The 15793-nt window shown below is 41.2% G+C and overlaps 1 long non-coding RNA gene across 1 annotated transcript; it reads left to right on the top strand.

Annotated features, from left to right (window-relative positions):
* The first annotated feature begins 12083 nt into the window (after positions 1–12083).
* On the top strand, positions 12084–15419 carry LOC142966332 (uncharacterized). The gene is made up of 5 exons (XR_012957833.1): positions 12084–12158; positions 13461–13535; positions 13873–14032; positions 14128–14186; positions 15045–15419. It is a non-coding gene; the product is annotated as an uncharacterized LOC142966332 (long non-coding RNA).
* Positions 15420–15793: the final 374 nt, after the last annotated feature.

The following is a 15793-nucleotide window of genomic DNA, read 5'->3' as shown; positions in this document are numbered from 1 at the left end:
TTTGTATAGTTTCTTATTATTTATTTATTTTTATTTTATTTGTTGTGGCTCAAGGTGGGGCGGCGCCCTAGCGCCCTCTATTGACCAGCCGCCACTGGAGTGTAGATATTAGATAATTGAGTTTTTCTCAGTAAAAATTCTATGGCATATCTGCGATCAGAAATGCAACTGTGGATATCTAAAATTAAAAACCCAATCCACATGAATGGCAAAAGCAACATCATTAAACCTAGGAAGAATAACAGATGATAAAAAATGATGGACATCTGAAATGTTAATTGTGACGTTGAAGAATTAAATTGTGGATATCTGCAATATGTATCCAATTTTGTCCAGAGGCTTGCAGGAGGAGCTATGAGCCCATCCTTTCAGGAGGTGTTTAGATGTATAAAAGACACGTGACACAGCTGGAATAACCTCAAACTATGGCGGGACTCTACAAAGTGAATTCTTCCTTTTGTGTTCATAAGTTGTAGTTATTTTGATGGAGCTTTCAGCCCTTCACCATTTGTGTAGCGTCTCGTAAAGCTCTGTTGTCATTGCATTCCTTACTGACATTTCACGTTGATGTTCCTCATGTGTTTACGCTGGATGTGGGCTACATCCCATTCAGCTGCTTTCATCGTGACGTGATGTTTACCAGTGCAAACAGCTGCTGTCATCAATTTATTATAGCAATAAGAACATCCTCTTGCAGTAAGCACAAATTTTCTCTTTTTTGTGTTGTCATAAAGATAGCCACTGCGTTCACTCAATCACATGTCACTCTTTATAGTATAGTTTTTCATAATTATAAATATATACAGCGGGTAAAATAAGTATTGAACACCATTTTGAACACCATTTTTCTCAGTAAATATATATCTCAAGGTGCTATTGACATGAAACTTTCACCAGATGTTGGTAACAACCCAATTAATCAATACATACAAAGAAATCCAAACAAATAAGTTCAGAAATTAAGTTATGTGTAATAAAATGGAATGACACAGGGAAAAAGTATTGAACACATGAAGAAAGGGAGGTGCAAAAAGGCATGGAAAGCCAAGACACCAGCTGAAATCTATCAGTCATTAGAAAGCACTCCTGCCCCTTGTCAGTGCAAATTAATATCAGCTGGTTCAGTCCCAACTGATGGCCTATAAAAAGGTGTCTCATTACCGAGGTGTGACACAAGAAACATCTCATGATGGGTAAAAGCAAAGAGCTGTCGCAAGACTGTTGCAACCGTATTGTTGCAAAACATACTGATGGCATTGGTTACAGAAGGATTTCTAAACTTCTGAAAGTTCCAGTGAGCACTGTTGGGACCATAATCCGGAAGTGGAAGGAACATCATTTCACCATAAACCGGCCACGACCAGGTGCTCCTCGCAAGATTTCTGACAGAGGAGTGAAAAGAATTATCAGAAGAGTCGTCCAAGAGCCAAGGAGCACTTGTGGAGAGCGTCAGACAGACCTGGAATTAGCAGGTACAATAGTTTCAAAGAAAACAATAAGTAATGCACTCAACCGCCGTAGCCTGTATGCACGCTCACCACGCAAGACTCCATTGCTGAAGAAAAAGCATGTTGGAGCTCGTTTAAAGTTTGCTGCACAACATTTAGACAAGCCTGTGAAGTACTGGGAGAATATAGTCTGGTCAGATGAGACCAAAATTGAACTCTTGGGATGTCATAATACACACCATGTTTGGAGGTCAAATGGCACTGCACATCACCCCAAAAACACCATACCAACAGTGAAGTTTGGAGGTGAGAACATCATGTGTGGGGCTGTTTCTCAGCAGACGGCAAACTTCATATAATTGAAGGATGAATGTACCGAGACATTCTTGATAAAAATCTGCTGCCATCTACCAGGATGATGAAGATGAAACGAGGGTGGACATTTCAGCACGACAATGATCCCAAACACACAGCCAAGGAAACTCTCAACTGGTTTCAGAGAAATAAAATAAAGCTGCTAGAATGGCCCAGATGATCACCTGACTTGAATCCAATAGAAAATCTACGGAAAGAATTAAAAATCAGAGTTCATAGAAGAGGCCCACGGAACCTTGAAGATTTGAAGACTGTTTGTATCGAAGAATGGACCAAAACCACACCTGAGCAATGCATGCGCCTAGTTTTAGGAGGAGTCTTGAAGCTGTCGTTACCAGCAAAGGCTTTTGTACGAAGTATTAAATACATTTCAGTAAGTGTGTTCAATACTTTTTCTGTGTCATTCCATTTTATTACACATAACTTAATTTCTGAACATATTTGTTTGGTTTTCTTTGTATGTATGGATTACTTGGGTTGTTACCGACATCACCTTTAGAAATATATTTACTGAGAAAAATGGTGACGTGTTCAATACCTATTTTACCTGCTTTATATACATAGCCTTTCTGTGTTAAATAGAAATGTATGACATCTGATCGTTCTTGTCTCATTATGCCAGGTTGTGATTTGAATCAATAGTAAACATATAAGCTGTCATAAACACTGTTATGCTCATCTGAGATCATAAAATAAAGCAGTAAAACTAAACAATGGACAGCTGTTGTAGCTGTCACACACCTCATATTTAATTGACGTCTCTTTTAAATCACGCTCCAAGGTGAGGACGTCTCATTTGCCTGTTGCCTCTCCTCTCCTCGCATTTCTCCCGTGGGCGGGACTAAGACGCGAGGAAATAAGAGAACCCCTGTCTCAGGGTACTTCCCAAGTCTCTTAATTGCATCCCCGTTTCCCTCACTTGCGTCCTTTCCTTGCGTATTAGTCCCTCCCACCAGGGATGCATGGAGGAAACCATGCAAGGAGAGAAGAACGAGGAAATAGGCTCGTTCGACATAAGCCAGGCGTGCGCAGAATCTATCACCGGCGATCGGCGCACAATGCATGCTGGGTAGATTTGCGTCCGACTTGCTCTGATGTCATGACAACGTGCGTAACGATGATCTCACGTGAGCGAGGCGGCCGCAGATTTTAGAGCCAGGCGCTGCAGAATTGCTCTCCACTGACTGCGTGACCCCAGGGCATGATGGGAAACTTCTGGCTGTCTTCGGATCAAAGAGCTGATTGGCTCTTATATTTTCTTTAGTGGAAGAAGTGGGTGATCGTGGCTCACTGGGTTAAGAGGGTTGTCTGGTGACCACAAGGTCGGCTGTTCGAGCCTTGGCCTTTGACATGTCATGTGTCACCTGTCAAAGACAGCCCACTGCTCCCCATATATAGGGATGGGTCAAATTTTTTTCATATTTATCCCTTAACAGGATAAATATGTGTAAAAAAAATGTAAATTCTATTTTCTGTCTAATTGTAATACTTAACGCTAGATTGTTGGCTATTAGTCTCATTTTGTGCAATAACAATAACAATATATAAGGTTATTTATTTAGCATCTGTAAATAAAGATATTTATTGAGAAAGCCTACATCCTACTTGATGTCAACATGTTCTCAGTCAGAGCACTGGAATGTGTCCATCGATTAATGATTGTGAAGCATCACAAAACGTATTTAAAGAAAAGCACAATTGTCACTGATGGAAACTTGCAGCGTTGCTTTTCCTCCGTGTGGAGCCTGTTTATGTAGCTGTGATGTTTGGACAGTTGGTTCAGTTTTTAAATTTCTTAAATTTACGGTTGTATGATTTAGAAATGACGCTATCTTCACATATTTATTTATATAAATGTTTAAATAAATATGACATCCAAGAACTAAAATATGCCCAATCTTATATCAATTATAATAATAACATAGTTAAATATATAAAAAGACATCCAAACTTAAAGACCAGCAATTTTGGGGTTAAGTGTCTTGCTCAAGGACACATCGACATGCTCCTAGAGGAGCCGGGGATCAAACCGCCGCTCCTCTGATTGAAGGACGGCCCTGCACTCCACTTAGCCACAGATCAGTTCTAGACTATGGCTGTGTGGCTTATAGGTCGGCGTCTAAAACCTTGTTGGGAAAACTGGATGTAACACAAGCGTCAAGAATATGTAGTGGGGTCTTTAAAACAACATATGTGCCGGTATTGCAGGTAGAAATGGGGGAAATGCCATTGGAATTGAGAAGAATCCAGATCATGATGACATATTGGGTCAGTTTACAAGGACATAACAACCATCCAACAAGAAGTGCAATTGAGCCATGCTGGGAACATGACAAAAAGGCCAACAAAGAGCTTTGGTTGGGTTGTTCAGAAGAAGGCTAGTGAATTAGGTTATAGGAGTTATTCTCCAGCTGTGGTTAGCTGTTCCTCTTTGGTTACTGCCACAGCCTGATATTGATCTTGGCCTCCTTGAACTGATGAGAGATGAACGTGGGGGAAACTGTAAGATCTTCAAGTTACCACAATTAAATACAGATTTATGGATCTAAAGACCCTACAACTGGCAGAACAGCAGCAGCAGCAGCAGTAATCCCAGAATTCCATTATGAGCGTGGGAAGAGACATCTGTGTTTACATGTGAGATGATGGCCATAGAGTTATTGTGTTACAGTGGGTAGAGGAGGTCAGGCCAGAGAGAGAGGTGATTGCATCAGACTCATGTGCAGTGCTAACGAGTTTGACATGTTGCCACTCCAGAAGCAGAGAGGATTTACTGTTTGAAATACTACAATCATTTTTAAGAATCCATCAAATGCGCATAGCGGTTCATTTAGTGTGGGTCCATGTTGGAGTCGATGGCAATGAGACGGATAAAGCAGCAAAAAGGGCTTTGAAGAGTGGGAGAAATAACGTTAATGTAAATATAAGTAAGTCAGAAGCTAAAGTGGTGATTAAGGGACAAATCAAAAAGATATGTCAGAACGAATGTAATAAAGGGAGTAAAGGAAGATATCTGTTTAAAGAGGAACCATTGGTTGGGAGCAGGATCTAGTGGACAAACTAGAAAAGAGGAGATGATTATGACAAGACTAAGGAACGGCCATACTGGTCTGAACAGTTCCCTCTGTTATTAGAAAGCATAATAATAGAAAGTGTACATTTTGTGGAGAAGAAGAAACCGTGGACCATGTTTTATTGTCCTGTCAGAGGTACGAGTCAGCGAGAGAAGTTTTGAAAAAACATCTAAGAGAGATTGGAGAGGAAAATATCATTAATGTACTAAAGAAAAGCTTTAGTGACAAATGTTGGAAACTTTTTCTGGAATATTTAGAGTCAACAACACTAATGAATAGAATTTGAGAAAGAAATGTATTATTATTAATTGTTTCTATTTTATTATTTTATGTTTTCTATATGTATATATATATATTTTTTTTTTTATATCCATATCTTTATTTATTTACACACATATATGTATATGTATTTCTTTTCGTTTGGTTGTTGTATTAGAGTCCTTAGTCCACTCCAGATCAGTGGGAGGCGGTAATGCACCCGAAAGCTGTTTGCCAACCGCCAAAAAAAGCAAAAGAAAGAAGAAGAAGAAGCAGGCGGCTGAAAACGGTCCGACTTGAACGCAGTTTTTTGTCAACGCCCCTTTCTACGTCCGCCTGCTCTCGTCTGCTTTCCAGGCGAGGCGCAGTTCAACTCGAACGAGCCTAGGGGTACTTCTCAAGTCTCTTAATTGCATCCCCGTTTCCCTCACTTGGGTCCTTTCCTTGCGTCTTAGTCCCTCCCACCAGGGATGCATGGAGGAAACCATGCGAGGAGAGAGGAACGAGGAAATATCTTTTAAGAGACATGAGACGTCCTTTCCTCAGTTGCGTCACATGAAGCGACGTCTGATGACGGAGCTGATGATCACAGCTGGATCAGCTGTCAGTCGGCTTTAACAGCTGGAGAGACTTTTGATAAGTTTGTGTGTGTTCACATGATCACTGTACTTAATAACAGTAACTAAGAATACTAATAACTAATAAAGACACAGTAATCACCACTGTAGAGGTGTTTCTCTCTGTTGTCTGTTAACAAACGGTGTCCTGTGTTCTGTTTGTAAGCACAGGATCCATTTCTACCGGCGGAATGCATCGTCTTATTTATGAATTATTTGCGTCTGTACGTTTTGAAATTGTGACTGTGGCGTCATTATTAAACAACCCAGAATATGATTATTGTTTCTCTTAAATGATAAAACTCAAACACTCAGGAATGATGTAAAAAGTGTTTGGTCTCTCCAGCTCTCTCTAACTTTAATTGTATTCATAATAAAAGTTATTGAGGGAAACATCAGATCATGAAAACACAAATCTTTCTAATAAATGAAGAAAGTTGTTTGTGGTCCTACAATGAACATTTATTTAAACCAGATGGTGAATCAGAAACCTAATCAAATATAAAGCTTGAGTTTATTCTGTGATCTGTCTTCACTCTGGTGTTAAACTCCAGTCAGTCAGTCCGATCGGCTGCAGCGTCCAATCACATAACTGATGAACAATGAAGGGGCGTGTCGGCCGTTAAAAGACTTCCTGGAAGTCTGTTCTCGTGGTTCCTCGCTCATGGCTCCTCCGAGGTCCCTCCTCCATCCTCCATCCGAGCTCCTCCGAGCTACATTAGAGCTTTGGGACGGCCGTCAATATGGCGGCGCAGAAACAACTTCCGGTTCAAGCGAGGAAACGACAATTAAGAGACTTGAGAAGTACCCTCAGACCCTTCTCACTTCCACCAGGCCCCTGCTTTGCCATTCTCCATCCATCCACCAGATGCACTCAGACTATGTCTGCAGACTTCCACCTGTTTCCACTTTCCCTCATCAGCCCTGCAGTATACAGTGCATCCGGAAAGTATTCACAGCGCTTCACTTTTTCCACATTTTGTTATGTTACAGCCTTATTCCAAAATGGATTAAATTCATTATTTTCCTCAACATTCTATACACAACAACCCATAATGACAAAGTGAAAACAGTTTTTTGCAAATTTTTGCAAATCTATTAAAAATAAAGAACGAAAACATAACATGTACATAAGTATTCACAGCCTTTGCTCAATACTTTGTAGAAGCACCTTTGGCAGCAATTACAGCCTCAAGTCTTCTTGGGTATGATTCCACAAGCTTGGCACACCTATTTCTGGGCAGTTTCTCCCATTCTTCTTTGCAGAACCTCTCAAGTTCCATCAGGTTGGATGGGGAGCGTCGGTGCACAGCCATTTTCAGATCTCTCCAGAGATGTTCAATCGGGTTCAAGTCAGGGCTCTGGCTGGGCCACTCAAGGACATTCACAGAGTTGTCCCGAAGCCACTCCTTTGTTATCTTGTCTGTGTGCTTCGGGTCGTTGTCCTGTTGGAAGATGAACCGTCGCCCCAGTCTGAGGTCCAGAGCGCTCTGGAGCATGTTTTCATCGAGGATGTCTCTGTACATTGCTGCATTCATCTTTCCCTCAATCCTGACTAGTCTCCCAGTTCCTCCCGCTGAAAAACATCCCCACAGCATGATGCTGCCACCACCATGCTTCACTGTAGGGATGGTATTGGCCAGGTGCTGAGCAGTGCCTGGTTTCCTCCAGACATGACGCTTGGCATTCAGGCCAAAGAGTTCAATCTTTGTTTCATCAGACCAGAGAATTTTGTTTCTCATGGTCTGAGAGTCCTTCAGGTGCCTTTTTGCAAACTCCAGGCGGGCTGTCATGTGCTTTTTACTGAGGAGTGGCTTCCGTCTGGCCACTCTACCAAACAGGCCTGATTTGTGGAGTGCTGCAGAGATGGTTGTCCTTCTGGAAGGTTCTCCTCTCTTCATAGAACAACACTGGAGCTCTGTCAGAGTGACCATCGGGTTCCTGGTCACCTCCCTGACTAAGGCCCTTCTCCCCCGATCGCTCAGTCTGGCTGGGCGGCCAACTCTAGGAAGAGTCCTGGTGGTTCCAAACTTCTTCCATTTCTGGATGATGGAGGCCACTGTGCTCATTGGGACTTTCAATGCTGCAGAAATTTTTCTGTACCCTTCACCAGATCTGTGCCTCAATACAATTCTGTCTCGGAGGTCTACAGATAATTCCTTGGACTTCATGGCTTGGTTTATGCTCTGATATGCACTGTCAACTGTGGTACCTTATATAGACAGGTGTGTGCCTTTCTAAATCATGTCCAATCAACTGAATTTAGCACAAGTGGACTCCAATCAAGTTGTAGAAACATCTCAAGGATGATCAGTGGAAACAGGATGCACCTGAGCTAAATTTTGAGTGTCATGGCAAAGGCTGTGAATACTTATGTACATGTTATGTTTTCGTTCTTTATTTTTAATAGATTTGCAAAAAACAGTTTTCACTTTGTCATTATGGGTTGTTGTGTATAGAATGTTGAGGAAAATAATGAATTTAATCCATTTTGGAATAAGGCTGTAACATAACAAAATGTGGAAAAAGTGAAGCGCTGTGAATACTTTCCGGATGCACTGTATAAGTGTGTCGCCTACTATTGCTGTCAACAGTTTGCAGTGATGGTATAATAAGTTTACCTTTTTTACATTTTGGATTCAGCCATGACACGCTGTGTTAAACATGCGTTTACTCGTCTCTATTGTTACTTGTTGCACAAGTTGTTCGGAATGGAAACCACACCCACCCGACACAAAGCAGCACTCTGGGGCAGAAAACCACCCGAAGCACATCCTCAGTCAGTGAAGAGTGAAACACCTGAGGTGATCAAATCAGATCATACAGGTCCATTCAGAAACATTTCATTTAGTTAATTTAAAAATAATGACAATTTTAGACAGTGTAATTTTTTTATATGAACTTCATATGAAGAAACCAACATATGTATTCAAGCATGCGTTTGTGTTATTGTCAACTTTCAAGACAAGATTGCAACAAGAAAAGCTTAGAAACAAGGCTGGTTAATCCACCTGCTGTCTATGAAAGGAAGATTTGTTCAACGAATATTAAAATCACCAATTCTTTAACAACGAATTCTCCAACCTAAAAACCAAACAGTTTGTTTCCGATCTTGGACCTCTGTGGTTGAGGTTATGGAAGGACAGAGACCGATGTTGACTGCTGCCAGAAGCAGAAACTAAAAGCTTTGGCGGTGCCATGACAACACAAAGCCATAACACCTTCACCTGCATCATCCCCGTGTTTTAAATGTTTGACCTTCAACGCTGCTGTTTGCCATCTCTATCATTAAACTGCAGCCAATTAGAGGCAGAAATTGAGATAAGGCACTGACTTTGAGGTGATGACAGGACGAGCTGCTCACACGGCACGATAGGCATTGGGAATGCATGAGCCACCTTTTACAGATGGAGACAGATTTCACACATCCCTGTAACGGCAATCCTACTCTCCTTATTTAGCCCATGGAACTGGAACGCCTCATTAGAGAGTCCTCCGATGAGGTGAAACTACAGCTTCATCTGCAACATGATGACGAGTAGTTCAGGGACCGGCTGTGAACACGATGCCTACTGTCAGTCACATGTTGAATTCATATGTATTTGTGGCACGAATCACATACCATTTTGACTAAGAATATACTGCTGTTATCACATATTAAAACATTTTTCTATCTCCTGAATGCCAACTGTTGTGGAGCTTTATGTTTTAATCCTCATGATTCCCACATTAAACCCCATTTTGATAGTATTCAGTCTATTCACTTTTGTAGTATTTCATTGTTGAGTCTGCCTCTCCTTTGTGGGATTGAAAGTGCGTCTCCACACAGAAGGGACTGATGCATACTGGAGGTGCTGTAGAGTTTTGGGTTTGGGCTGTTTTGTTTCATCAAGATGTGTATGGGGTCAGATCAGTCTCAATATAATTGAATCCACACAAAGGGATTCTAAAATGTATTTTGTGATTTATGTATAAATAACTCTCCACAAGTTTTTTTTCAATGCGCACAAAATTAGTTTTCATGATATATAAATGTAAATGGCATCCACATAACAAAAATCTGATTTTACATTTTTAATCAAAAACATAATAGATGCTGTTACATTTACATACAGACTGTTGAACCTGAATTTACAAACTACATGTCACGTGTGAACTTGTTTTTTGAGATAATCCCTGACGTTGCTTGATTAACAAAAGCTTATTTTTTTCACAAGGGAGTTATCCGTAGCCAATGAGATGTCTCCTCCATTTTCAACCAATCACATGAGCACACCCCCACGAGGGGTATATACCCTTATATACCCTACCAACCTGGGAACGGGGTGGAAAGAAAACGTTTCTGGAAGCATCACAGACAGATATATTTGGCAAAATGGTTAAAACATCCCACTTGTTCACCTCAGACAAGAGTTGAAATAACCAAATGTGGGCAGGTAAGTCTGTAAGGACCCCAAAACAACCCAAAGAAAGCAATAGAGCAACTTACTTATTTTCAAACGTCATTTATTCAGAAATGACTCGTTCTGTCTGACTGGCGTATGAATGTGGTGCTCTGGCCTGGTGAGTGAGCTGAAATCATTACATTACAATTAACTTTCTTAAACTGAAAACACAGTGTGGAAGCGTTAAACACCCGGACAACGCCGTGGTAGAGACCTGCCAATCAGCAGGTAGCCCCGCAAAGCATCCCCTGCTTTATGGTCTGTTTGACTCTAAATGGACCATAATTTACTAAATGAACATCATGCTGTATTGAAGAAGACTTGAAACTAGAGATTGACACTATAAACTCAAGTAATGTTCTCAGCTGAAAACATTAAACCAGAGGTGGAGTTGCAGTTATTTTACATAACGAGCAGCAACATAATCTTTTAGATTATGTCATCATAACTATAACATCTTTTTTTTCATATCCTGCTTGTCTGTGTTTATTTACATGTACAGTGGGTACGGAAAGTATTCAGACCCCTTTCAATTTTTCACTCTGTTTCATTGCAGCCATTTGCTAAAATCAAAAAAGTTCATTTTATTTCTCATTAATGTACACTCAGCACCCCATCTTGACAGAAAAAAACAGAAATGTAGAAATTTTTGCAAATTTATTCAAAAAGAAAAACTGAAATATCACATGGTCATAAGTATTCAGACCCTTTGCTCAGTATTGAGTAGAAGCACCCTTTTGAGCTAGTACAGCCATGAGTCTTCTTGGGAATGATGCAACACGTTTTTCACACCTGGATTTGGGGATCCTCTGCCATTCTTCCTTGCAGATCCTCTCCAGTTCCGTCAGGTTGGATGGTGAACGTTGGTGGACAGCCATTTTCAGGTCTCTGCAGAGATGCTCAATTGGGTTTAGGTCAGGGCTCTGGCTGGGCCAGTCAAGAATGGTCACAGAGTTGTTCCGAAGCCACTCCTTTGTTATTTTAGCTGTGTGCTTAGGGTCATTGTCTTGTTGGAAGGTGAACCTTCGGCCCAGTCTGAGGTCCAGAGCACTCTGGAAGAGGTTTTCTTCCAGGATATCTCTGTACTTGGCCGCATTCATCTTTCCTTCAATTGCAACCAGTCGTCCTGTCCCTGCAGCTGAAAAACACCCCCATAGCATGATGCTGCCACCACCATGTTTCACTGTTGGGATTGTATTGGGCAGGTGATGAGCAGTGCCTGGTTTTCTCCACACATACCGCTTAGAATTAACGCCAAAAAGTTCAATCTTGGTCTCATCAGACCAGAGAATCTTATTTATCATAGTCTGGGAGTCCTTCATGTGTTTTTTGGCAAACTCTATGCGGGCTTTCATATGTCTTGCACTGAGGAGAGGCTTCCGTCGGGCCACTCTGCCATAAAGCCCCGACTGGTGGAGGGCTGCAGTGATAGTTGACTTTGTGGAACTTTCTCCCATCTCCCTACTGCATCTCTGGAGCTCAGCCACAGTGATCTTTGGGTTCTTCTTTACCTCTCTCACCAAGGCTCTTCTTCCACGATTGCTCAGTTTGGCTGGACGGCCAGGTCTAGGAAGAGTTCTGGTCGTCCCAAACTTCTTCCATTTAAGGATTATGGAGACCACTGTGCTCTTAGGAACCTTCACTGTAAAATGTAATAGTTGTCCAGACTTACATTTAATTAGTTAACTTTACTTTGTCATCCAAAATATGACTTCTTACTAGATTTTACTAAGTCAGCGTTAATTGCGGGTGGAAAAAAACTATTTACTTTATTGTTTGGAGGTAAGTTAACTTCAAACACTCAAGTAACAAAAAACAGCTGAGGTCTGAGCATGCGCAGAAGCCCACATTCAGTCCATGTGTGCGCTCAAGATGGTGGATCGGCGGACTCGGTAGCTGAGGCAAGAAAGACAAACCACTTGGCTTTTGAAGAATATTAAGGTAAGTCATCAAGCAAACAGTAACTGTGTGTAAAATGTTTATGTTTCTGACTGCTGCCAATGTTAGCTAGCGTGAGCTAACGCTTGCTAATCGTTAACTAGCCGACGCTAGCTGACTTAGCTAACACTCACTGCACATTTCGTCTATTAGCTAGACTTATTCAGGCATGTCTTGGCGGTAGCCTAAAGACTAGCTTTTCCCACCACTGCCCCAGGTTCGCCTGCAAACATATTTTAATTGTTAACTAGCCAACGCTAGCTGACTTAGCTAACAGTCACTGCACATTAGCTTAGCTAAACTTGTTCAGGCATGTTTTAGCGGTAGCCTAAAGACTAACGTTAGCTGTTCCCACCACTGCTCCAGGTTCGCCTGAAAACATATTTTAATTTTTCCATAACGAAAGTGGAAAGTCCGATGTACATTTTAATTGTTCGGTTTTCTTCGAGTTGACACAGCCAACGTATTTTGGTCGCAGGTCGCACGACATTACAACTTGGAAATTCCGAGTTACAAGTGAATGCAGCATGAACCGTGCTTTGAGAGCGACGTTAAACACGGTGTTGTTGAAACGTGCGGTTTGCAGCCGCGTTAGGTGGACAACTAGAAGACTATTTAACAGTACTGTTTGTTTCGTTAACGGTGGAGTTATATTATTTTACGTCACGTGATGGGTGTATGACGTTAGCGGACATGCTTTTATATATCATGCAAACCGTGGTTGAAGGAAACGATAATATCATGGGAGTGAACGCAACAGTTAGGGTAGGCTATGCTACGTCTGTGTATTTAATGACTAGTGCCGTTGTAACAGAGTCTTTCCAACACACCCATAGTTTTTCACATGGACGCGAGTAGCCACCGGCTTCATTCAACGTTAATTCGATTCCAGTGAAAGTGCTTAAAAGCTGCAGCTGCGCGCGCACACCGCTCTTTAGCCTCACTGAATGCGCAAATTAACGACCTTTCCTTCTCCCTCTCGAGCTGTCAGCTACATTAAGCTGTCTGACTGATAATGAAGGAGAAATCATCTCAATCTCCATTTTATGGTAACTTAAAACAAAAAAATCCCACAATTATATCGAGGAGGCTTGTATACGTTATGACCCAGTCATTTATTTTGTCTGTCAGGGATATTGGTGGTCTTAGCTAGCTTCTTTGACCTGTGTCAAAAAGATTAGTTTAACAAAATCAAATGTTTATTCCTGTGATGCCGGTAAAGCATGCATTTATCAAGGGATTTGTCTCTAAATAACAACATAAGTACAACTTCCTTTTAACTTAAATATTCTTTGTCCTTTTCAGAAGAAGTGCTCACGGTAACTGCCTGAGGGCTCTTAAAGAGCTGCTTCGTCAACACTGGATGCCGGTTCACTAAAGGTGAGATGCCAGTAGCCTATAATTTGGAGGATATTTAGGCTTAAGGAGTTATAATCAGCGGTAGAGCAGTTTTTGACAAAGCGTTAATGCTACAATTTTATTAGAATTAATAGACTAGCTCGCTGTAGCAAAAGTTAAATCAAAATCAATTTCCAATCAATACTTTGTCCTGTCACTCAGCCTGGTGACTAAATAGCAGTATGCTATTGATTTAAATTTGCAAAATGCAGTGATGTCAACAGTTGTGACGGTGTTTTTGTTTACAGAATGGTTTTCAAAAATGTCCACATTGGTCCAAGCCGATTTAGTCACTCTGTTTTTTTTCTGTGTGTTCTAGGTGTTTGCAGAGTTTAACTGGAGCCACCACAAACCTGCAGAATGACTTTGTTGATGCTGTGGACCACTACACAACACCGCACTTTGTCACAATCTTCAAGTCCAAGAACGGAAGTGTTAGAGAGACATCTGCTGAGTTTGTGCAGCAAATTGATTCACGGGTGAGTCCGTACTGTCAAACAAACAAACATATTTGTATGGTCAGATTTGAATGTTACATAATCTTGAACTTTTTTTGTTAATTATCCACTTCTAGAAACCTGCCTCCCTGTTCTACTTGGTGATGACCCCAGTCACTTCTGCCACACCTGCTTTGTAAGTTCTCATAGTTACATCTTATCCAGACATTTGTGTGAAATAGTCATAATTGGCAAATGAATTATTGAGTTATGGCCAGAAACGTGTTTTGTGAGGTCACGGTGACCTGTGATCTTTGACCACCAAATTTCGACCTTGAGTCCAAGTGGACCTTTGTTCCAAATTTGAAGAAATTCCCTCAAGGTGATCCTGAGATAAACATAATGCCTCAAGACGTATCACAGCAAGGCTGAGTCCCAACCACAGCGGCCGGAAGTTGATTTGGATGGAGGCCTTCGCTGCATGTCATCGCCTCTCTCATCCCTGCCTTTTCTGTCTCTCTACTGTTAGTCGAATAATGCAGAAATGCCCCCCAAAATTTGTTACAATTTTTTTTAATGCATATGGATAAAGGTGTATTTTCCTGGCTTCACATGAGCTAGGCTGGTAGCATCACCCATAAGGTGAAGCAGCCATATATTGAACTAACTCCGTTCGCAGTCCATGTCACCGGGTTGCACTGCTCAGCTCAACGGTGCTAAGCCTGCTTGCCATCTCCGGTTGTGTATAATGCACAAGCGGTAGATCATATCTCTCCCTGGAATACATTAGCTAATACAATCTAACGAGGATGGCAAAGAATATTTAGTGCGAGGAAGACTTCAATACTTAATTTCTTTCATCTTCTTTACTGGACATCTGTAAACTGGTCAAAACTGTTTTAGGCCCACTAATGTGGATACAACTACTAAATGCAGGTGTGTGTGAAAGGAAAACGTTATGGGCAAGGCTGGAAGGCAGCGTAGACGGGACATATGACACAGTGACAATTTATATTTCCTTGTTGTAATGTTGTTTCTGTTTGGTCTTACACAGGATTCTGACAGGGATGATGCCTGGGCACAAGTATCTGTTGGGGTGCTGACGAACATCAGTGAAGATGTCCCTCTCTCCAAATCAACTCCACCTTGACCCAGTGTCTACTTTCATCATTGTTGAGGAAGGTATTGTAATGGATGATCTCCTGAACCTACCTCAAGCACTTTGCCTCTTGTTTGGGTTTACACTTGGACTGAATACCCTAAAGCCATGAAAAACACTTTCAACTTCATTCAAAGAGTGACGCTTGGCACAAGACAAACTCCCACCAAAACTGCAAACTCTTAAAAATAGTTAGAATGTAAATTACTGTATAAAGGTGTTGACGTTTGGCATTAGATTCAGTTGCTTTTTGTTACGTTAACTATATTAAGGCACTTGTTTCAAATAGTTAGCCCATGGATTCATCAGCAAGTCATGTCCAGAGGCTGCCAGTGTGCCAGTGTATGTTAAAAAAGTGTGTGTGATCCAATGCCAGAGTCCTTTCTCTTTCATACTGTTCTGCTAACTGAATGAAGCCACTTTGTAGTTGTCAGCCCGTTGGTTCTTTACCAAGTTTGGTCTATCAACGACGTTTTATAGCTATTACAGTATTAACGGCGTTGTTTCAGGACTGTATGTTAGGTTAAAGATCAGGGTTGGATTTTTCTTTTTCAGTATTATAATTGCATTTAATTTTATAAAGCCCAATTTATACTACAGCTGGCAAGTATTGATGGCAGATAACTGTACCATCACTGATTTTG

The sequence above is a fragment of the Anarhichas minor genome, unplaced genomic scaffold, assembly GCF_050575085.1.
Source record: "Anarhichas minor isolate MPS153535 unplaced genomic scaffold, ASM5057508v1 ptg000037l, whole genome shotgun sequence".
In the NCBI taxonomy this organism is placed as follows: Eukaryota; Metazoa; Chordata; class Actinopteri; order Perciformes; family Anarhichadidae; genus Anarhichas; species Anarhichas minor.
Note: the sequence above shows the minus strand (reverse complement) of the source record. Positions and strands in the feature narration are given on the sequence as shown.